This window comes from Giraffa tippelskirchi, chromosome 6 (assembly GCF_054371585.1).
Source record: "Giraffa tippelskirchi isolate mGirTip1 chromosome 6, T2T-mGirTip1v1.2.pri, whole genome shotgun sequence".
Taxonomy (NCBI): domain Eukaryota; kingdom Metazoa; phylum Chordata; class Mammalia; order Artiodactyla; family Giraffidae; genus Giraffa; species Giraffa tippelskirchi.
The window spans coordinates 127,932,951-127,958,304 of record NC_137280.1 but is presented as its reverse complement, the minus strand read 5'-3'; the positions used below and the strand labels follow the sequence as shown (position 1 = coordinate 127,958,304).

General features: G+C 38.6%; 1 protein-coding gene across 5 annotated transcripts in view; it reads left to right on the top strand.

The window, feature by feature from the left end:
• LOC145511447 (uncharacterized) overlaps positions 1-25,354 on the top strand; it is a 407,802-nt gene that overhangs the window by 221,875 nt on the left and 160,573 nt on the right. For 2 of the 5 annotated variants that reach the window (XR_014057862.1, XR_014057863.1), the window contains 2 exons: positions 1,016-1,197; positions 1,763-1,861. The exons of 2 other annotated variants lie outside the window; for them this stretch is intronic. The gene's annotated coding sequence lies outside the window, so the exon portion shown is untranslated. Of the gene's footprint in view, positions 1-1,015; positions 1,198-1,762; positions 1,862-25,354 lie in introns of those variants that run through there. One more of the 5 variants, XR_014057861.1, reaches the window with a different exon arrangement.

Here is a 25,354-nt window from a genome sequence, read left to right as displayed (position 1 = left end):
TCAGTTTTGTTTATCTTTTCAAAGAACCAGCTTTTAGTTTCATTGATCTTTTCTGGTTCCTAATTTGTTTTTTTTGTTTTTTTGTCTCATTTATTTCTGCTCTGATCTTTATGGTTTATTTCCTCCTACTAATTTTGGGTTTTGTTTTTTCTTCTTTCTCCAGTTACTTTAGGTGTAAGGTTAGGTTGTTTATTTGAGATTTTTATTTGTTTTTATTTTTAGTTGGAAGATAATTGCTTTACAATGTATAATTTTCTGCTGTACAATGTGAATAGATTATAAGTATATATAAATATATATATTTAAAATTTTTAATATGTATATTAAATATTTTTACATACTTATAACTGAGGGGATATATATACACACATGTATGTATATATATATATATATATATATATATATATATATACCTTCCCTCTCGAGCCTCCCTTGTTCCTGACAAGCTTTTATCTCTATAAACTTCCCTCTTAGAACTGCTTTTGCCACATCCCATAGGTTTTGAATCATTGTGTTTTCCTTTTCATTTGTTGGGAAAGGGGAAGGATGGGATTAACATATACATACTACTATATATAAAATAGATAACAAACAAGGACTTACTGTATAGCACAGGAAACTATATTCAGTATTTTGTAATATCACATAAGGGAAAATAATCTGAAAAAGAATATATATATACACACACACATATACACACATATATATATACATAACTGAATCAGTTTCCTATACACCTTAAACTAACATGACATTGTACATCAATTATACTTCAATTTAAAAAATTTTAAAAAGAATTTCTTGTGACTTCTCCTAAGATTTGCAGAGTTAGAGACCTAACCAATAACCAGCTACCTATTACCTTTCTCCAGAGTTCTGTACAGAGATCACACATCCTCAGTTAGAATGCCTCTAAGGACAAAGAGTCTCTGAGATGTCCATTTCCACTATTCTATGGCTATAGCAGTTAACTTGTTTCTTTCATACTGAAACAGACTCTGCCTCTTTCATACAGTCATCTGCCTCTTCATTGGGAAAGCTGTGGGCTCTTGCCCCAAAGGAAGACTTGCAGACTTACTTCTCTGCTGTGACCAAAGAACAATTTAAAACAATGCAATATCCAAGAAGTAATAATATTTTAAAGATAAATAACTTAAGCTATTCCATTACCAATCAACATCTGTGATGACACAGCAGGTAAAGTATAGACAGATTATTTCAGGTTTTGTCTAACTCTGATTGTTTTTTTACCAAAGACTACTTCCTTGTTCATTATGTATTACTGAAGGATATGTTTAATAAGTAGGACACATCCTCACATTGAAGCTGAATTCCCAGACTTAAAAGGGAGTATGAATTTTAGAAGCTATTTCCTGTAAATTTGTCATAGATTGTTTTATTAGCTCAATTAGGATGATTTGGCAGTCATTAAAATTGATTCTCTGCCTAGTGATTTTCCAGTGTGCCATGTTTCCTAGTTCTTATTGACCTCTGGAACCCTAAAATAGGTCTAAAAACAAAGAAAATCATTTATATATAATTTTAAGAAATTCTTCTTCTTGTATCACTTAGATTTCCTCTTGTAGTGTCTCCCATGACAAAGCACTCCTACATTCACTAGCTTAGTGTCTGTTACATGGCAGCACCCTGCCACGGACCTGGGATCTAGTGGTTAATAATCCCTGTTATCATAAGGGACAGACACCCAAATCAGTAGCCTCAGGACCTGATCGACTCTCATGATCTTTATGTCCGGTTGCAGGCACAGCTGCTCGCCCAGGGCTCACACCATGTCCTCAGGTTTTGGTCTCACACTCTTCATCTCTTGGCTGAACTTCCTCTGGGTTGGCTGTGTCCTCAGGTAGGTTTCCTTCATGGAAGCAAGGTGGTTATCAGAATCTCCAGCTCTACCTTGTCCCCTCAGCAGCGCCAGAGGAGAGAACACCCTCCCCAAAAGTCCTATAATCAAATCCCATTGGCCTAGTTGGGCTGTAGACCCATTTCAAGTCCAGTTCCAGATTGTTCCAGGGACTAAAACAAGCTGATTGGCCAGTCTGAGCCACAAGGTCACTCTGGACCAGGAGTTGGGAGAGAAGTAGGGCCATCTTCTTGAGCCTACTAATCACATGAAGAGAATGGGAAAAGGAATGGTTCTGGAAGAAAATTGGGCGGTTGGATGCTTGGCAGGCAAAAACAGTAGATGTCTTCTATAGTAACCTTTTGGTTACTAGAGAGGGTTGCATAACATTTGAGTCAAAAGAGAGGGTCTTTTAAGTAGGTAGATAAATGAACATTTAGCTAGTTAGTGGCAGAACCTGGGAGAGAACCCAGGTCTTCTGACTTCTATCCAGTTGATCTTTCATAAATGTTCATAAATGTTTTACCTCTGAAAATCAGTTGCACAATTTGTGGGGTCCAGTGAGAAATGAAAATGTGAATCCTTTTGTTCAAAAATTTCAGATAGCCACAATCAGGCATTAAACCAAGTGCATAGGTCATACTCTCATGAAGTCAGTCTTGATCAGCCAATACCACTCCTTGTATGCAGGCCACAGCATTTGTCACAATATAGGCATGCAAGACTTAGAAGACATTACCTTGTATTCTAACCAGCTTTTACTGTAATTTGGAAATGGAAGAGTTACCCAGACTCCAACAAAGGTACTTTGTTGCTTCACTGACTACCTAAAGCCTTTGTCTGTGTGGATCACAACAAACTGTGGAAAATTCTTAAAGGGATGGGAATACCAGACAAGCATACCTGCCTCCTGCAAAACAAGTATTCATGTCAAGAAACAACAGAACCAGAAATGGAACAATGGACTGGTTCCAAATTGGGAAAGGAGTACATCAAGGCTGTATATTGTCACTCTGCTTGTTTAACTTATATGCAGAGTACATCATGCGAAATGTCAGGCTGGATGAAGCACAAACAGGAATCAAGATTGCCAGGGAGAAATATCAATAACCTCAGATATGCAGATGATACCACCCTTATGACAGAAAGTAAATAAGAACTAAAGAGCCTCTTGAAGGTGAAAGAGGAGAGTGAAAATGTTGGTATAAAACTCAGCGTTCAGAGATCTTAAGATCATGCCATCCCCCTCACTTCATGGCAAATAGATGGGGAAACAATGGAAACAGTGAGAGACTTTATTGGGCTCAAACATCACTGCAGATGGTGACTGTAGCCACAAAATTAAAAGATGCTTACTCCCTGGAGAAAAAGCAATGACAAACCTAGACAGCATGTTTGAAAGCAGAGGTATCACTTTGCAGACAAAGGTCTGTATAGTCAAAGCTATGATTTTTTCAGTACTCATGTATGGATGTGAGAGTTGGGCCATAAAGAAGGATGAGGGCCAAAGAATTGATGCTTTTGAACTGTGATGTTGGAGAAGACTCTTGAGAGTCTCTTGGACTGCAAGGAGATCAAACCGGTCAATCCTAAAGGAAATCAGTCCTGAATATTCATTGGAACGATTGATGCTGCTGAAGCTGAACCTCCAATACTTTGATCACCTGATGCGAAGAGTGGACTCATTGGAAAAAACCTTGATGCTGGGAAAGATTGAAGGTGGGAGGAGAAGGGGACAAGAGAGGACGAGATGGTTGGATGGCATCACTGACTCAATGGACATGAGTTTGAGCATGCTCCATGAGATGTTGAAGGACAGGGAAGCCTGATATGCTGCAGTCCATGGAGTCTTACAGAGTCAGACACTACTGAGCCGCTGAATAACAATAGCAAAGCTACAGTGATTATAGAGAAATACATGAAGCTGGTGTTACTTTTTGTCAAAAAAAGAAAATCCATAGATCACAAGAATGAATCTTATCTTGGGCCAGATAAATAGGAGCATAAATTCCAAAAAGACAGAAGAGATAGTCCCCCTCCATGTTGATCAGGTTCTGTATGTAGTATTGGATTATGTTCTAACTGCCATATCCCTTAAAGACATTTTAAAAGATTTGAAACCATGCCATCTGTCCATATACCAGAGATTTATTTTCCTGATATGTGGCCAAATTATTCAAATTTCAGCTTCAACATCAGTCCTTCCGATAAATACTTGGGACTGATTTTCCTTAGGATGGACTGGTTGGATCTCCTTGCAGTCTAAGGGACTCTCAAGAGTCTTCTCCAACACCACAGTTCAAAACCATCTTATGGATGGATGGTGCTCACTCCAAATTTAGATTTGAAGCCCTAACCCTCAATGTGACTGTATTTGATGATATGGCCTTGAAGGAGGTAACTAAGGTTAAATGAGGTCATAAAGACATGGCCTTAATCCAGTAGAACTGATGTCCTTGTAAGAAGAGGAAGAGACACAAGGAGCATGGACACACAAAGAAAGACCATGTGAGAGCATAGCAAGAAGGCAGCTATATGTAAACCAGGAAGAGAAACCTCAGGAGAAATCAACCCTGCCATCACCTTGAACTTGGACCTCCAGCCTGAGAATTGGGAAAAAATTAATTCTGTTGACAACAGAATTCTGTGAGACTTTGTTATGGCAGCCTTAGTAGACTAATGGAGCATCTGGTAGTGAATATTTAGTGAAAAAGAGGATACTTAAAGAAACTAAGCATCCCAGAGAAGAGAAGATTTAAGAGAAATATTAGCATTAACTCTGGAAGAAGGAGTATGTTCTGTGTATCCATAGAAGGAAAATTTAACACCATAAGTCTGGATCAACATAAGGAAGACTATCAACAATCAGACTTTATAATAATTCCTCCAGGGAAGACATTATTACAGGCTCTGCTCCTAGAGTTTAACAGCAGCTCAGAGGAAGTCCAGTTGCAGGAAAATACCTGTGAGGACAGATCAATCTGAGAAAAGCTGAAAGCATGAAACATTTTCAGAAAGGAAACAGGGTGGGGAGGCAAGATTTGCTCCTTTGAAGATAGTTTCTACAAGAAGTTCTAGAGAAAGGGTGCTTTATGAAATTCAGGGAGGAAAAATGAAGGTTGTATATTTCTTATTAGAGTGCTGGGATTGCAGAGGAAATTATCGGAGATTAGACTAGGTTATTTAAAACTATGGTTTAATGTAAACAAATTACAAGACAAGTTTTTAAAAAGTATAGCTCAAGTACTTGCCAGAATTTACTTTATACTTTGCGCTGTACTTGGCACAGTTTCTTTCAGTTCATTTCAGTCACTCAGTCATGTCCTACACTTTGCGACCCCATGGACTGCAACACACCAGGCTTCCCTGCCCATCACCAATGCCTGAGACTTGATCAAACTCATATCCATTGAGTTGGTGATGCCATCCAACCATCTCATCATCTGTCATCCCCTTCTCCTCCCACCTTCAATCTTTCCCAGCATCAGGGTCTTTTCCAATGAGTCAGTTTTTCGCATCAAAGTGGCCAAATTATTCAAATTTCAGCTTCAACATCAGTCCTTCCGATGAATACTTGGGACTGATTTTCTTTAGGATGGACTGGCTGGATCTCCTTGCAGTCCAAGGGACTCTCAAGAGTCTTCTCCAATACCACAGTTCAAAACCATCAATTCTTCAGTGCTCAGCGTTCTTTATGGTACAACTCTCACATCCATACATGACTCATTTGAAAAGACCCTGAGGCTGGGAAAGATTGAGGGCAGGAGCAGAAGGGGATGAGAGAGGATGAGATGGTTGGATAGCATCACTGATTCAATGGACGTGGGTTTGGGTGGACTCTGGGAGTTGGTGATGGGTAGGGAGGCCTGGCGTGCTGTGGTTACTGGGGTTGCAAAGAGTTAGACACAGCTGAGCGACTGAACTGAACTGAACTGGATTTAAAAACTATAGCTTTGATAAGACAGACCTTTGTTGGCAAAGTAATGTCTCTGCTTTTTATGCTGTCTAGGTTAGTCATAACTTTTCTTCCAAGGAGTATGTGTCTTTTAATTTCATGGCTGCAGTCACCATCTGAGCTGATTTTGGAGCCCCCCAAAATAAAGTCTCTCATTGTTTCCATTGTTTCCCCATCTATTTGCTCTGAAGTGAGGGGACAAGATGCCATGATCTTAGTTTTTTGAATGCTGAGTTTTAAGCCAACTTTTTCACTCTCCTATTTCAATTTCATCAGGAGGCTCTTTAGTTCTTCTTTGCTTTCTGCCATAAGGGTAGTGTCATCTGCATATCTGAGGTTATTGATATTTCTCCCAGCAATCTTGATTCCAGCTTGTGAAACATCTGGCCCAGCATTTAGCATGAGGAACTCTGCATATAAATTAAATAAGCAGGGTTACAATACACAGCCTTGACGTACTCCTTTCCCTATTGGGAGCCAGTCCGTTGTTCCATGTCCAGTTCTAACTCTTGCTTCTTGACCCACATACAGATTTCTCAGGAGGCAGGTAAAGTGGTCTGGTATTCCCATCTTTCAAGAATTTTCCACAGTTTGTTGTGATCCACACAGTCAAAGGCTTTGGCATAGTCAATAAAGCAGAAGTAGTTGTTTTTCTGGAACTCACTTGCTTTTTCAATGATCCAACAAATGTTGGCAATTTGATCTCTGGTTCCTCTGCCTTTTCTAAATCCAGTTTGAACATCTGGAAGTTCACAGTTCACGTACTGTTGAAGCCTGGCTTGGAGAATTTTGAGAGTCACTTTACTAGCGTGTGATATGACTGCAATTGTGTGGTAGTTTAAACATTCTTTGGCATTGCCTTTCTTTGGCATTGAACTTTTCCAGTCCTGTGGCCACTGCTGAGTTTTCCAAATTTGCTGGCACATTGAGAGCAACACCTCCAAGGCCAAATTTGCCTGTGACTCCAGGTATTCCTTGACTTCCTACTTTTGCATTCCAGTCCCCTATAATAAAAAGGACATCTTTTTGGGGTGTTATTTCTAGAAGGTCTTTTATGTCTTCATAGAATCGTTCGACTTCAGCTTCTTAAGCATTACTGGTCAGGACACAGACTTGGATTACTGTGATATTGAATGGTTTGCCTTGGAAACAAACAGAGATCATTCTGTCATTTTTGAGACTGCACCCAAGTACTGCATTTTGGACTCTTTTGTTGACCATGATGGCTATTCCATTTCTTCTAAGGGATTCTTGCCCACAGTAGTAGATACAATGGCCATCTGAGTTAAATTCACCCATTCCAGTCCATTTTAGCTCACTGATTACTAAAATGTTGATGTTCACTCTTTCCCTCTCCTGTTTGACCACTTCTAGTTTGCCTTGATTCATGGACCTAACATTCCAGTTTCCTATGCAATATTGCTCTTTACAGCATCGGGCTTTACCTCCATCGCCAGTGACATCCACAACTGGGTGTTGTTTTTGTTTTGGCTCCATCTCTTCATTCTTTCTGAAGTTATTTCTCCACTGATCTCCAGCGGCATATTGGACACCTACCAACCTGAGGAGTTCATCTTTCAGTGTCCTATCTTTCTGCCTTTTCATACTGTTCATGGGGTTTTCAAGGCAAGAATACTGAAGTGGTTTGCCATTCCCTTCTTCAGTGGACCACATTTTGTCAGAACTCTCCACTATGACCCATCCATCTTGGGTGACCCTAAATGGCATGGCTCATAGTTACATTCAGTTAGACAAGGCTGTGGTCCATGTGATCAGTTTGGTTAGTTTTCTTTGATTGTGGTTTTCATTCTGTCTTCCCTCTGATGGATAAGGATAAGAAGCTTATGGAAGCTTCCTGGTGGGAGAGACTGATTGAGGGGGAAACTGGGTCTTGTTCTGATGGGTGGGGCCATGCTCAGTAAATCTTTAATCTAATTTTCTGTTGATGGACATGGCTGTTTTCCCTCCCTGTTGTTTGACCTGAGGTGAAACTATTTGTTAACAAAGCTATTTAACTATTACTAACTGTCATTAATAGTTAATAAAAGGACCTCATTATAGGCATTGATGTGGGTACATATCTACAAATACACACATGCAATTGGGATAAATAAATCCTTGAAAGTACTTAGCTATGATCCTAAAATTGAAGTCTAAACACGTGTGTTATCAGAAGAAATACTGTCAGTTCATCTGATGATGGCATACAGAGCAGAGGGTACAGTCCAGAGGGAGAGTCAGTTTGTTTCTTTAGACTCTGCTTCAGTCATTAATCATATTAAAATGTCACATTAACTACTACTGATAAGTGAGGGGGAAAAAAAATAGCTGCAAGAGTATGAACCATAGCAAATTATTTTAGGTGAAGCCAGGATTTAACCTACAAAGTCACTTAGATTTATCCCACAGTTGCTTAGTGCAGAAAATACAGCTAACTAGTCTTCTGTTTTTTCTAACACTCTGTCAAGGACTTAGGGTAGTGCTATCTGATAGATAATGTGAACTGCATGTGTAATTTTAATTAAAAAATACAAAGAAACAGGTGAAATTAATTTTGATAATGCATTTTATTTTATGCAGTGTATCCAAAATATTATCATTTTAATGTCAATATAAAAAATCAGATAAGCTTTTGTCTTTTGGCTGAACCTCAGAAATGTTGGACTAGCCTCATTGCAGGTGCTCAGTAGCAACATGGCTGGTGGCTATGCACAGCACAGAGTGAGAACAGTGGCTTCCAACTTGTTCTCCATACATGCCTATAAGGACAAAAGTGAACATACATCTCAGCATATGTATGTATATTTCTTTAGAAGTTATATACATGGGTTATATTCTTAATATATAAAAGATGCCTTGTTTCATCTGTATCTCATTTGACTTATCTTTTTGTATATTTTAGAATGTGTATATTTATAACATAACCCATGTGTGCAATTTCTAAAGAAAAATTTGCATATGCTGGGATGTAACTTTGTTCCTCGTAGGCATATCTTAAAATTTTTCACTTACTGGTAATTCTAAAATTTTACTCATTAATATGACTATTATTAGTAAGTACAATATGATAAAAATTAGCCTCGTTATGTTGGAAAATCTTGATTTAACATTTGTAATACTTTTAATTCAACAACTCAAAGATCTGTCACTATGTTCAGTTTATTTTGATTCTTGGTTTTAATGACTGTCAAAGCTGAGAAAAATAACATCGTCCAAAGAGAAATAGATCTAATTTAAAGAAGTGCATTAGTGATTGTGCTTGAAATCTTGATGCTAATATTTCATCCCATCCACTAATTATGCAGAAGTCTTTGCAGTAATTTAACATGTAAGTTTCCACTTCCCTGATGTCAGTCAGTGATTTTTTAGTTGCTTTCTTGTATTTTTAATAAATGGAGTCAAAGTCCACTGAAACTCTTTATTATGAAGATTTGCAAAGCAATTGGAAAATTCTGTGTGTCAGGCCCTATGATGACCCTTCATGGTTTCTCCTTCCTGAAGTTCATGCCTTGGTGGACTCACCCTCCCTTGAGTGTGGGCATGACATGTGACTGACTTGCAGCTGATAGAATATGACAATGGTTATATTAGACTCTGACTTAGCAGACTGAAATGAGAGACTCTCCTTGTGATCTGGAGGAAATGAGTGGACTTGCTGGAGAAGCCCATCTAGCCAAGAACTGTGGTGACCCTGAAGTCCTATGGGCAGCTTCTAGAACCTGTAGACAGTCTCCAGCTAGCATCCAGCAAAAAATTTGGGCCCTCGGTCATACAGAAATGAATTCTGCCAACAACCAGAATAAACTTGGAAGCAGTTTCTTCCCCAGTTGAGCCTCCAGATGAAAAAAAACAGTTCAGTTGAGACCTTACCTGCAGCTTGTGAAAACCCTAGGCAGTAACCCCTAAACAGTGTCCAAACTCCTGACCTAGGACATAACAGTCTGTGAGATAAAAGATGTGTGTGTATTGTTTTAAGCTGCCAAATTTCTGATAATTTGTTGTACAGCAATAGAAAATATATCCTGATAATTTTTTTAAGTTACAGATATGAGAGTTTTTTATAATTGGCACGTAATCATATTTACAGAATCAGAGAGTAATAGAAATATTTCCAAATATCTATTTGCCAAGTGCTCTATCCAAAATAAGAATTTCCTTTGTAAAAGTCCACTTTTACAAAAGTAGACATAGAGTCTACTGTAATTTAAAAGTTGATTTTTGAAAGTTTTTAAATTTAATTTTTAAAATTAATTACATCAATATAGCCATTTGTGCTTTTGACTTCTTGACTGTATTAGCTTACTTATGAATGATGTGATGAATGAATTTCAGTTTTAGTATTATCTATGTAACATTATCCCAGAACTTAAAAAATTTTCTAATCAGAGTATTGTGGGAAATGCGGCATGAAAGGATGGTCATGTCCCAGTAAGTCCCTGGGATGGGCTGCTGAGTGAGGGTCTTTGACTTCATGCAGGAAAGAAATTCAAAGTGAGCCATAGTAGAGTGAAAGCAGGTTTATTTTGAAAGATACACACTGTAAAGACAGAATGAAGTCCATCTCAAAAGGCAACAGTGGGCTCCAAGGTGGGGGTTGGTTAGCTTTTTATAGGCTGGATTATTTCATAGGCTAATGAGTGGGAAGAATATTCTAACTGTCTTGGAGAAGGGTTAGGTATTTCTAGGAATTGGGGCACCACTCACTTTTTGGCCTTTTGTGGTTGGCCTCAGAACTGTCATGGCATCTGTGGGTGTGTCATCTCACTTGCTGTTATATTATGATGAATATGTAATGAGGGTCAAGATCTATTGGAAGTTGAGTCATCTGCCATCCTGGACCTAGTAGGATCTAGGTATCCTGTTGTTCTTAATGATTGTGTGATTCTTCTAATGGCTGTGCCCTGCCTCCTTCCTTCCTGTCTCACTAGTGAATGAGTGAATACACTTAAATATTTTCTTCATAAAATGTTGTGTTAATTATAGAAGTCATCTGCTCTCAAAAATATATCTTCTTTAGTTGTATTTAATTTAGTGACATGCCAAAAAAAGCAATTCTTCATGTTGTTTATTACTGAAACCTAATCTAGCAGATAGCATGCGTCAAGACATCTAGAAATGTCTGTGCTTTCATCTTGGCTGTAGGATAAAACTCCTTTCATGTATCATCTGGTCTAGAAGTTATTTCCTCCAGTCTTTAGCAATATAGTCTATGCATATTCCGAAAGTATTTTGCTATTGTGGTATAATAAAAACGTAAGTACTTGGTATTTGTCCCTGGTCTCTGGCACAGAGCTCCTAAAACCCTTGGAATTTCCTAAGAGGAAGGAGTCTTTTATTATTCATTACAACCTCCTTTCTGATCATACCTGAATTTGTGCTAATGAGGTGCTAAATGAGGTAACAAAATGGAAGTTACTGGAAACTTTGACAAGAGCAGTTTCAATGGGGTAGCTGGGAAGAAGCCAGCTTGTTAATAAATAAGAGTGAGTTGAAGGTTAGAAAGTGGACTCAGCATATGTAAACAACTCTTCTGGGAAGTTTAATATAGAAGGGAATGGAGAAACGGGGTTCATGTTTGCTGAGGGAAATGAACCAGTACAAAGAAAAGAGAGGGACAAATGGGAAGGGAACGGGATGAAATCTGGAGCACAGAGGAGGGGCTGGCTTTGAGAAGAAGATATTGACCTTCATTGTGGTAGGAGAGAAGAGTAGGACAGAATTCAAGATTGTAAGTATAGATTAGTTTAGTCCTTCGGTTGTTGAAAGACAAGGAGATTTTCCATGGTAACTTCAGATTTCTTGATGAGGAGGGGAGCTCATCATTAGTGAAGGAAAGAATGTAGGAAGTATGAGGAGATAGAAGGTCTCCTGAGAAAAAGAGAAATCCAGCCTACTAGAGAAGCAGTAGGTTTACTGGAATGCATTGAATACCTCATGGAGGTACAATAGGAATAAAAGTGAAAATAACCCCCTTTGTGAATTTATCTGGTAACATTCATCTGCTCAACTGTAATCTTAAAGAAGGCAGATGATGTTCATCTGGTCTGATGTTTTTCCAGCAGAAGATGGAAAAGGGAATGATGGACAATCAAGCTAAGTAGATTTGTAAGGGAGTTATTATAATGATGGATGATGGAATCCAGACTAAATAAGATGGTAAATGAAGCCAGACTGGACTTTGGGCAGGGGGTGGTGGTGAGCAACATGTTATGTCCTGTACATTTTCTCATATATGCAGGGACTGACATTAATCAGTTGACAAGCCAAAAACTTAGACAACAAAATGGTAGGTTTGCCTGCTCAGTGCCATGCACCTGGTTTGGATTTTTCTTTTCTCTACAGTGACTGGCTTGAACACTTATTTATCTTCTTACTTAATCCTATCAGTACTTGTTTAACTAAAAATTTGGCATTGGTTTTCCCAGTCACCTCGAGGTGAAGCCTTCATTTTTGCTATATTAGTAATGCCTCTGAAGTAAGACTCCTTTCTTTTTTCTTGCAAAAAGCATTTAACTCAAGATTATTTCAAAGTTAGTCATTTTCACCTTTTCCTTTTATTGTTTAATATGCAGAATCAACAGAGCCAGGTGCAAGAAAGCAGACCAACCATGTTGCTCTTGCACAGCCTCAGTATCATGCAATATATTCACCTCATTGGTTCATTTACAGTGTCTGTCAGCAAATAAAGAGCTTGAGGCATGTCAGTGAAAACACACATGCCTTTGCATGTGATTAGCATCTAAATTAAATCATCCAATGCCATATTTGGTTTGCTTCTTAGAATAAATCATATGTAATCACTTGTATTCTTTCAAGGTCAGCAAGTTTAGACTCTGGTTGTTCTACAGAGGCAGTTGAAAATAAAAATGCCTTGATGATCAATTACTTCTTGAAACGTCTGTTTTTACAACCTACAAGACTTGAACTTGGGCCTTATTCCAAACAATGGAAGGCCCAAAATTTTTGGAAATGTATAAGTATCATTTTTAATCTGGCCCTACCCTATTACTTTGAGACAAAAGACTCCCTCTTGGATATGCTGCCATGATCACATAAAAGTCATCCTCAGATACCCATATTGACCATGGTCTTCATTCTGATCTGACCCAGCTTGTGCTTTGCTTCTATACATCTTCGTTTCTCACTTCTTTCATTTACATAACATCTGGCATGATTGACCTGGCTTTATCTTTTTGCTTTTTCTCTCAGCCTCAATGAGACTCTCCCCTAACTATGTCATGTTTTGGACATTCTGAATAATCGTCCTCTCTGGTTTGGAGTGGCCTCCTGGAAACTTAAGACATTTACATAGATATTCAGAAACACCACACTCCCTGGGTTTGCTTCAACCACAATATAGACAGTATGCACCTTGTCAGTACTTTTATTCAAGTGCTGAAATGGCAGCTAGCAAGTCTTGTGTGTCTGCCAAGAGTCAATCATCTATGCATAGGCCTATCTGTTCTGAAGAAGCTCCAAGGACAGTGTTTGCCACACAGGTGCCAGTTAATGAATATTTAAATGCATAAATATAATAAATAATACATGGACTGTTTACTGTATTACAATTTTGCCTGTACCTACCATTGTTGTGTGATTTATATAATTTAGCCTTCAAAATAGCCCCATGAGGGAGGTACTGTTATACCTTCAATCATTAGTTTAATGCAGTAGAGGGGAAGATTATGACTTAAATTCCTCCTTCACTGCCATTTCTGTTCAATGAAGAGACTGGATTTTTGGACAACTCTAAGTCTCAGGACTATAATCATAGCATCCACTGCAGCACTCCCATTCCTACCCTTAAGCAGTGGAGCAGGCATTAGACATGAAATCAGGCCAAGTATCAGTGAACCTAACACCTAAAATGGATAACTAATATGCGCTGAGTATTTTCTATAAGCCAGACCCTGTGTATTATCACATTGAATCTTCACTGCCTCCTCTAGATATTGTGCTTCTTCAAGTTTTTACATGTCAAGTAAGGCTCCAAGAGGTAAGTAATTCATCCAGATTTACCCAGCTAGTAAGTGGTGGAGCTAGAAAGAAACCCAGTTAAGTTTGGCTTTGAAGCCAGTGTTCTTTTTACCATAGTACTTTACTAAAGGTGTGAAACTTTTATGTTGTTAAGTCGTGTTTCAGACAGCTTCATCTTAAACTTTTACAAAAGCTCATAAGATCTTACAGTTGGGTCAAAGTCAAGGTATTGACTTAGAAATTGCTATACAAGCTAATAATTCCCTTTCCTTTCCCAAATGTTGTCAATTCTAAGAAAAAGGAGGAACAGAGTTTTTTACACACAAGGGAAACCTTCTCCGGAGTGGAAACGGGGCTACTGTTTGACCCTACTCATTGATTTGTATGAACTTTTATTCACTCTTAATGTGAGTTATAGCTGGGAATTGAGATAGTTGAACCAAATTCTGAAACTTTAGGTATTTTCCCAGTATCATTCCTTGTTTTTTTAAATTGAAGTATAGTTGATTTACAATCTTGTGTTGGCTTCAGGTGTACAGCAAAATGATTCTGTTGTTTTATAGAGATAAAAAAGAATATATATTATTTTTCAGATTCTTTTTCTTTATGGTTTATTATAAAATACTGAGTATAGTTCCCTGTGCTATACAGTAAGTCCTTGTTGATCACCTATTTTATTTATGGTAGTGTGTATATGTTAACCCTGAACTCCTAATTTATCCCTCCCCCTTTCCCCTTTGGTAACTGGAAGTTTGTTTTCTAGGTCTGTGGGTCTATTTCTGTTTTGTAAATAAGTTCATCTGTATCATTTATAAGTGATATCACATAATATTTGTCTTTGTCTGACTTACTTCACTTAGTATGATAATCTCTAGGTCTATCCATGTTGCTGCAAATGGCCTTATTTCATTCATTTTCATGTCTGAGTAATATTCCATTGTATATTATACCACATCTTCTTTATCTGTTCATTTGTCGACAGACATTTAGGTTACTTCCTTGATGTCTTAGTTATTTTAAGTAACACTGCAATGAACATTGAGGTGTATGCATCTTTTTGGATTATGATTTTCTCCAAATATATGTCCAGTAGAAGCTTTGTTATTAATAAAAGAAATGCAACACTGTTAATTGAAGTCTTAAGTTAGGTATAAAGGCTTCCTCTGGAATGAGTGGGCTGCCTGACTCCTGTTTCAATGGATCAGGCTCCTCTGCTGAGGTTTCATGGCCACCAGAATTTTTCTCTTGCCAATCTGTCCAATTCTAGTCATACATTTTGATGATCCAATAGGCCAGTTCCCACACCTCTATCCGCACTCATATCGTTGCCTCTTTGTCTCTGCCCTGATCACTTACTCAAATTTGCCTGCCAACTTGTCTAATACCAACTGTGATTTCACCTTCTGCACAAACTCTAACCTGATTTTTGTGCTGACTAAGAGTACAAATTTTGGGGTTCAGAAGACCTGAGTTCAAATCTTTAGAGTCTCTGCTTACTGTTAGTCACTGAGTAAATTGTTTAACTTCTCTAATATTGTGACTGATCTGACCTACCTTAGAAGTTGTAAGAATAAGATTAAATCATACATATAGAACACTTACCTCAGGCTCTGGCATGTAGCAAGTGATTATTAAATATTATTTATCTCTTATTGTTTCCACTAAGAGACCTTTATTCTAGGCTGTACTCTCAAAGGAAAGGGAAAGAGTCATGATATTTATTTGAGTGGGAGCTGATAACTTAGGGATGCTCTTAGGAGAGAGTCTATAGTAACTTGCCTCCAAGAGGGACACCATCAATATTTTGATTTTTTTTATATAAAAATAAAAGAATTTTCTATATTATTATATTCCATGCCATTCTATGGTCTAAAGGTGAAAATATTCTTCCCTCAACCCTTTGAATTTATTTGACCAGCAAAATGCAACAGAACTAACATTCTGGAACTAACAAGGTGAGGTTCAGTGAATCCTTGCAACTTCTTCAGGGTCTCTTAGAACATTTGTTCTTGGAACAGTCTCTCTAGGAGAAGTTGATACAAGGTGATAAATCCATGTATTCTAAAATTACTGTGTTGTGAAAGGCCTAAGTGTCATGGAGAGTTCCAGGACAATAAGAAAGCAAAATGAAATACGTGAAGAGAAGCAGAGACACCAAGGAGCACAGCAACTCCACTCATGTGAGTAAAGACCCATCTTGGAAGTGGCTCCTCCACACCTAGCTACACTCAATGATACTCTGTAAGACCTGAAACCTTGAAATTCCTGGAAGAAAACAAGGAAAAGCCTTCTTGACAATAGATTTGGCAATAATTTTTTTGGATATGACACCAAAAGCACAGACAACAAAAGCAAAAGTAAACAAATGCGACTACATCAAACTAAAAGTTTTCTGTGCAGCAAAAGAAAGTCAATAGACTGAAATGGCAACCTATGGAGAAAATAATTGTAGATCATGTATCTGATAAGGGAACTCATACAACTCAATGGCCAAAAGTAACCCAATTTTAAAAATGGGTAAAGGATCTGAATAGATTTTTTTCCCAAAGATGACATACAACTGGCCAATGGGTATGTGGAAAAGTGTCCAATATCATAATCAAGGAAATGCAAATCAAAGCCACAATGAGATATTACCTCACACTGTTAGGATGGCTGTCATCAAAAAGACAAGAGATAACAAGTGTTGATGAGGGTGTAGAGAGAAAGTAACACTTGTAGAATGTTGGTGGGAATACAAGTTGGTGCAGTTGCTATGGAAAACAATATGAAGGTTCTTTAAAAATGTAACTAGCATATGATCCGGCAATACCACTTCTGAGTTATATCCAAAGCAAATGAAATCGGTGTTTTGAAGAGATATCTGCACTGCCATATTCATTGCAGTATTATTCACAATAGCCAAGATATGGAAACAACTGTGTCTGGTAGTGAATAAATGGATAAAGAAAATAGGTGTGTGTGTATGTGTGTGTGTGTGTGTGTGTATGCACTCACAAACTCATACATACACAGCGGAATCTTATGCAACCATAGAAAAGATGTGCTAATATGTGTGACAGCATGGAACAACTTGCAAGCATAATGCTTCCAAGTGAAATAAGAAAGACAAATATTATATAATATCACTGATTTTTGGTATCTTAAAAAGTTGAGCTTACAGAGTAGATTGGTGGTTGCCAGGGGCTGGAGGAAATGGGGAGATGTTGGTCAAAGAGTACAGACTTTCAGTTATAATATGAATAAGTCCCATGTATAGTACCGGAGAAAGCAGTGGCAGCCCACTCCAGTACTCTTGCCTGGAAAATCCCATGGATGGAGGAGCCTGGTGGGCTGCAGTCCATGGGGTTGCACAGAGCCGGACAAGACTGAAGCGACTTAGCAGCAGCAGCAGCAACAGCAGCATGTATAGTACATTGATTATAGTTAATAATACCATATTGTATGTTTGAAAGTTGCTAAGAGAATAAATTTTAAGTGTTCTCATTACACATGAAAAATACTAATAATGTGAGATAATGGATGTGTTAGTTAGCTTGATTGTGGTAATCATTTCACAGTGTATACACATATGAAATTATCGTGTTTTACTCTTTAAATATATATAATTTTTCCAATTATACCTCAATAAAGCTGGGAAATTTTTAAAAACATATTTAGAAAATAAAAAAAACATTTTTTAACTTTATAAAAGAAGCCTCCCAACAAACTTTTCCCAAATTCCTGAACCACAAAGGTATTAGCAAAATCAAATGGTTGTTTTAAGCATCTTTATTTGGTGACTAGCTTATTATGCCATTACAGATGATAGGGGACTTCTCAGGTGGTGCTAGTGGTAAAGAACCTGTTTACCAATGCAAGAGATGTAAGGGATGCGAGTTTGGTCCCTGGGCCAGGAAGATCCCCTGAAGGAAGAAATGGCAACCCACTCTAGTATTCTCTAGTATTCTAATATTCTTGGACTAAATCCCATGGACTGAGGAGCCTGGCTGGCTACAGTCCATGGGATCACAAAGAGTCTGACACTACTGAAGCGACTTAGCATGCACGGATATGATAGGGACTTCGCTGGTGACTCAGTGGTAAAGAATGCCCCTGCCAATGCAGGAGATACAGTTTGATCCCTGGGTCAGAAAGATACCCTGGAGGAGGAAAGGGCAACCCACTCAAGTATTCTTGCCTGGGAAATCCCATGGACAAAGGAGCCTGGCAGTCTATAGTCCATAGGGTCTCAAAAGAGTTGAACATAACTTAGTGACTAAACAACAACAATAACAGCAGATGATAGAGCATGGTTTTAGATTCTTGAAGTTAACAAAGTGGAAATGAATAGGGCAGTGTTGCAATGACATCTCCCTTGATGTCTGGTGTGGGAAACATAACAAGATTAGGTACCCCCTTGAGACTGTCCCTTTTCTCCTGTTCTTAAGAGTGGCCTGGGAGTTATCTCTTTGTTATATAAAGAGATTTCAATATACTGCATGTTAGAATGTAAAATGATTAAGAACAATAGGTCTACACAGGTTTACGATGGTTTATGTAAACATAGGTTTATAATGTGGCTTTGCCACTTATTAGCTATGTGACCTTGGACAAAGTGCCTAACATTTCAAAGCTCTGTTCCCTCATTTGTAAAATGGGATAATTCTTACCTTTCAGGGTTTTGTACAACTTTAAGTGAGACAATGAACTTAAAGCACTCAGCAGAGATCCAAGCACAGAGTAAATGTTCTATAGTAACCATGACTATTTAATAGACCGTACTGTATCACTTTGGTGATTCACCTTCTTTCCATTATTCCACAGCAGAAAATCTTGAACTTCACGCTTTATCTTTAGAAAATCTAACTTATATCACAGCATTCAGGCAATATTTACTTATATTGACAGTATCTGTTCTCATGAACAGTGATTTTTCCAGTGAAAGCAAAGGGAGCCAAGTCATTGGGAAATAATCCAGTTACTAATGCGTTAAAATCAGAGTATTCACTTTATCGAGGTCAGGCTGTCATTTTAAGGGGAATATTGAGGTAAGAAATTTCTGCTTGTTATTCACACTTTGTGCCAGGTTTAGACTGCCTTTATTTGCACTCACATAGTAGATTCCTGTGATTTTTACATCATGGTATTAGCCAGTGATGACAAGAGTCAAAGAAGACACGATGCTGTATGAGAGTTCTTTGACTCTTATTGGCTCCTGGCACCCTGCAAGCACTAGTCTGCAGCACTTTCCAGATGTTTCCTGAATCCGTCAACCACAGCCATGGCCCAAGAGCCCCATAGACCTACTGGCCTCCTAGTTTACTCACATTATAGGGCCATTACAAGTTCATTTTGGCTCGTAGGCCCTACAAGGTTAAGGAGAAAGAAGCCTGCTTTTCAAAGTCTGGAACAGGATTATTTCTTAGCATATGGAGAATGTAGGTCCCAGAGCTGATATTTATTCATTCTAGAAACATTTGCTGAGGCTTAGCTAAATGCCAGGCATGATGCTAGGTGCTTAGGATACAGCAGTGAACAAACTCAAGTTTGCACAAACAACCACAAATAATTTTTAAGTGAGACAGAACCTTCAAAAAGCCACTCAAATAACCTTTAAATAAGTGCTATGAAAGAGAAGTATAGGGTGCTCACCGTTAACCAGGGAATTAAAGCTGCAGTTCCAAAATGCCTCTTTGGGAAAAGAACATCTAAGCAGTGGCTTAGACTGAGTAGGGATTAGCCAAGAGAGAGGAGTAACAAACGGGTGCGAAGGCCAGTGCAAGGGGAGGATTTGTGTCCAAAATCTACTCTTTCCATTTCTGCCTCCATCCTGTACTGTGAGGGGATTTAGGCTCGTGTGTGTGAACACCCACCCAAAACACTCAAGTTCTTAACCCATCACAAAGGAAACAGCCACCCAGAGGTATACTCTCTGTGACGTGGTATACCTTAAATATGGCAAACTCTGAAAAGAGGCTCCTAACAGGCTCTAAAAGTTGGGTCCCCAGAGAGAGGCCTGGAAATGGATATACAACCTGGGCTTCAGGCAAACATCTTCTTGCTCTGTGAACTCCTTATTTCAGTGTGGAAATAAAGAAGAAAAAAGCCAGAGTGGTCTTAATAAAATGCAGAACTGGCAGGGCTCTCATTGCCAGACCTTTGGACAATACTAGCCCAAGCCCTAAGCCAGAGCTCTTTACGTGCAGACTCTGTAAGTTAGAAGTCTGGACATGTATCAGTGAATTCTCCTGGAACCTGATTCAAAACTCTCTGAGCCTACACCTGTGTGCATGTTCCTCACAGCTTCCTTCAGCCTCATGAAGAAATTCATAACACCTCAAGTGTTAACAATCACTGGAGCAGTTAGACATTATCCAGCTGACTTTGAGATCTCTTGCAGCTCAGAGCTTCTGTGATTCCCAGACAACCTATACTCACCTGAGCCCAGCTGTAGAGAACCCTGGAGAAAGAGACTGGATAAGGAAATATTTGAACATTAATTAACATTCCAACTGTATCTCCTTTATATTCATATATGACTTCTAAGAAAGGCATATATGCCTTCCCAAAGTAAGGCAATGACAAAGAATTGCACTCATCTCACACGCTAGCAAAGTAATGCTCAAAATTCTCCAAGCCAGGCTTCAACAGTACGTGAACCGTGAACTTCCAAACATTCAAACCGGATTTAGAAAATGCAAAGGAACCAGAGATCAAATTGCCAACATCCGTTGGATCACTGAAAAAGCAAAAGAATTCCAAAAATAATCTACTTCTGCTTTATTGACTATGCCAAAGCCTTTGACTCTGTGGATCACAACAAACTTGTGGAAAATTCTGAAAGAGATGGGAATATCAGACCATCTTACCTGCCTCCTGAGAAATTTCTATTTAGGTCAAGAAGCAACAGTTAGATCTGGATATGGTACAACAGACTGGTTCCAAATCGGGAAAGGAGTACGTCAAGGCTGTATATTGTCACCCTGCTTATTTAACGTATATGCAGAGTACATCATGAGGAATGCTGGATTGGTTGAAGCACAAGCTGGAATCAAGATTGCCAGGAGAAATATCAATAACCTCAGATATGCATATGACACCACCTTTATGGCAGAAAGCAAAGAAGAACTAAAGAACCTCTTGATGAAAGTGAAAAGGAGAGTGGAAAAGATGGCTTAAAACTCAACATTCAGAAAACTAAAATCATGGCATCTGGTCCCATCACTTCATGGCAAATAGATGGGGAAACAGTAGAAACAGTGACAAGCTTTATTTTCTTGGGCTCCAAAATCAGTGCTTTGGTGACTGCAGTCATGAAATTAAAAGACACGTGCTCGTTGGAAGAAAAGTTATGACCAATCTAGACAACATATTAAAAAGCAGAGACATTACTTTGCCAGCAAAGGTCCATCTAGTCGAAGCTACGGTTTTTCCAGTGGTCATGTATGGATGTGAGAGTTGGACTATAAAGAAAGCTGAGCGCTGAAGAATGGATGCTTTTGAACTGTGGTGTTGGAGAAGACTTTTGAGAGTCCATTGGACGCAAGGAGATCCAAACAGTCCATCCTAAAGGAAATCAGTCCTGAATATTCATTGGAAAGACTGATGCTGAAGCTGAAAGTCCAATACTTTGGCCACCTGATGCAAAGAACTGACTCACTGGAAAAGACCCTGATGCTGGGAAAGATTGAAGGCGAGAGGAGAAAGGGACGACAGAGGATGAGATGGTTGGATGGCATCACCAACTCAATGGACATGAGTTTGGGTAAACTCTGGAAGTTGGTGATGGACAAGGAGGCCTGGTGTGCTGCAGTCCATGGGGTCACAAAGAGTCGGATACGACTGAGCGACTGAACTGAACTGATGACTTCTAAATATTTTAAAACAGTCATATGTTCATCCATTGGAGAATGTAACTAGCCTTCTTCTAAAGCACGGAATACTCAGCAGCTAGGACGCTGTCATCAAAATTTTATTGCTTTTCCCTCAGTCTAAAAAGAAACCATTTTAAGGGGGAAAAAATGCCATTTTAAGGGGATCTTGTTAGGGACACATAAAAGGAGTTGTGGAATCTAGTATCAGGGCATCTATTTCACTTAATTATTTTGCCAACAGAAAAAGTTTTAAAATATATTTTGAGTTTCTTTTGCTGGTAGTAAATAATGTTTATCTGTATTCCTTCATTTTTTTTACCTAGAGGAACCTCTTGTAGCTGTTTTCCTCAGTCTTGGCTAAAAGTAAAAGTTATTTCACAAAGTTAAGAGATTATGAAATTGTTCCAAAGAACTCAAGTGGTTTTGGGATTTTAGAATTGGAGTATCTTACATGGATGCTAATACAGTGCAGTCATATGTAAAGTTAGTGGGAGAGTGTTTCTCCGACAGTAGCTTTTCCAGCTCAAAGAGGATCATTCTTATTACCAAGTCTTTGCCCACCATCGCTGTTTGTGAAGCAGGCTCTCAGGACAGAGCTAATGTTAATTGAGTGTTTATTATGTGTCTACCCTCTACTAAGCCCTTTAAACATTAACTCTCTATTTACCAATTAGAGAAGCAAAATTTAAAGTTAAAGATGTTAAGGGGTAGAGTGAGTGTTTGAACCCAGATCTGTTTGTCTCCAGAGTCATTGCTCTCTACCTCCGTGGGGATATAAGGAATAAAGAGGGCCTCTTCTAAAAAGGCAGACTCATGCAAGGAATACCACACGAGCATAAACATACAGCACTCTCAGTGTTCACGAGCACTCCAGAGACAGGAAATGGGCTGATTAGTACCAGATGGGGCTCATAAGAGACAGTTTCAAGTGCAGTCCTTCAGGAGATGGACGGCAGAGTTTCTGCCTCAGTGCACACCCTTGCTTCTCACTGCTCTGCCCTGGAAACATTTGCCCAGAGAAGTTTTCAGGCAGGAATGAGGGTGGTGGGTTTTTTTTTGCTCAGGCTTAACAGGAAGCAATGGCTCCTTGTGGTTTCATGAATACACTGTGATCTCCAGATGGGCCTAATAGATGATCTTTCTTAAGAAACATAAACTGGAAAATGATGGGTTGTAAGAATCCTATTATGATAACATTTAACAACCTTTGATTTCATCAGTTTCAAGAGAAAGGTGACTTTGGGGTAGTAGCTAATTATTACTGTAAGACATTTGTTGACCTTAGTGTCAAACTCTTTTAAGCGCCTTATGTGCATCCACTCAGGGAATCTGCAAAACAATCCCAGGAGATGGCTACTGGTATCCCTGTTTTACAGATTAGGGCAATGAAGCTAAAGAGATTAAGCAGCTGCAGTACACTTACATTGTACAGGAGGCAGTGATCAAGACCATCTCCAAGAAAAAGAAATGCAAAAAGGCAAAATGGTTGTCTAAGGAGGGCTTACAAATAGCTGAGAAAAGAAGAGAAGCTAAAGGCAAAGGAGAAAAAGGAAAGACATACCCAACTGAATGTAGAGTTCCAAACAATGGAAAGGAGAGATAAGAAAACCTTCCTCAGTGATCAATGCAAAGAAATAGAGGAAAACAATAGAATGGGAAAGACTAGAGAGGCTTTTGAAACTCCCTCACATCTCCCTCCCCATCCCATTCCTCTAGAAAAGATAAATACTATATTCTTATGCATATATACAGAATCTAGAAAAATGGTACTGAAAAATTTATTTACAGGGCAACAATGGAGAAACAGACATAGAGAACAGACTTATGGACATGAGGAGAGGGGAGGAGAGGGTGAGGTGTATGGAAAGAGTAACATGGAAACTTACATTACCATATGTAAAATAGATAGCCAATGGGAATTTGCTGTATGGCTCAGGAAACTCAAACAGGGGCTCTGTATCACTATAGCTTTTTGAATTGCTATTGTGTGACCCTTTTTCCAGAGGAAGAAACTAAGGCTCAGAGAACTTAATTAATGAGTTTAGAGTGACAACATTGTAAGCAACATAACCTGAACACAGAAACTCCATTTGGGTGCCTTTAGCTGTCTGCATGCCTCCTAACTGTACTTTGTGGCTTACTTTGTACCCTTCACATGTCTGAATGCATTTACATATTGCTACTCCCTAAGATGTCACTCTAAGAGAGGTCAATGAACGACTGGACCTAACCCCACATAGGTCTGACTTCAAAGCCTTTCTCACTCCAAATGGCTCCTAGCTGGGATGTTCATGGGTATCTCTGAGCTGTGCAGTGGAAAGTGTGCCCTTTCCAACCAGTCTAGGTTTCTCCAGAAAATGTGGAGGGTCCTCAGTCTGCATAGTGGCTCTTCACCTGAAGAGTATTTGAGCAGGGATGGTTCAAGTTTAATTTGACTTTAAAATCTGAGGATAAATGTGTTCATTCATTCCTTCTGTATGTCTAGTAACTACCAAGCTGGGTAGTGGCTTTATCTCAGTTTTATACATGGCAAACATATCAACCATTTCAATACTCCAAGTAAACAACCAACCAAAGACAAACTTACTTGAATTTTTGAAACACAGAATCAAAAAAGCATTTGGAAAACTCCAGGGTTGACATTATACCATTGATCTTAAGCTCGTTCAGGCAGAACTCATAACACTTTATTAGACACTCCCAAACAGGAAGCATGCCTGGCTTCCATCATGTGCAAAGTCAGACATAGTGTTTGTAACCAAATACTATTTATTATCATCCCTATTTTTTGTTTCTATTGACATCAGTGTAATTATGTTTACACTGCAGACCTCCAACATCATATAGAACTGACTCCAAAGAGACAAAAGTTGTCACAAAGATACTCTTCAGGATATATCAGTGAAAACTGTATTTCTGAGACTTACTGAAAGGACCAAAAGTTTCCCCTTACTTTTTACTATAGAACTGAGTAATGTGCTACAAGAGACATTGCAAAAGGGCTACTGTAAAGGGTTGGACTGGATGTCCTCTAAAATTTCTTCCAAATCCTAGGGCCTTTGCTTTATTTCTCATTTCACTTAAAATTTGTTTTCTGTTCATTGTGTCCCACAATGACAATACTTTGTTGAAATGCCCCATGAACTAACCATAAAGTTGTTTGAGATCTCAACTTTAAAAATTAGATTTAAAAGTGCCATTTGTTTATAGCAGATACTGTCATTTTTATGTGATTGGAGCTAATTGGAGAAATGATGAGTTGGTGTGACATTGTATTAGCCCAACAATGTATTCCGGTTCCTAGAAAATCTATTATTAGAAAACTGACCCAATTTTCTCGAGTCCAACAAAGCATTTGCCCTGCCCTAAGTAGATCCCAAATGTTTCTCATTAACATTTTCTAAATACTACTCTTATTTTAGCTTTTTAAAATTTATTCTTAATTGGAGGATAAATGCTTTACAATATTGTGTTGGCTTCTGCTATATAACAATACAACAATGTGAATCAGCCATAAGTATACATATATCCCCTCCTTACTGAACCTCTTCCCCACCTCATCCCTGCATCCCACCCCTCTAGGTTGTCAATAGTACTGTGTTGAGCTCACTGTGTTACACAGCAACTTCCCATTACCTATCTGTTTTACGTATGGTAATGTATATGTTCCAATGCTGCTCTTTCAATTCATCCCACCCTTTCCTTCCC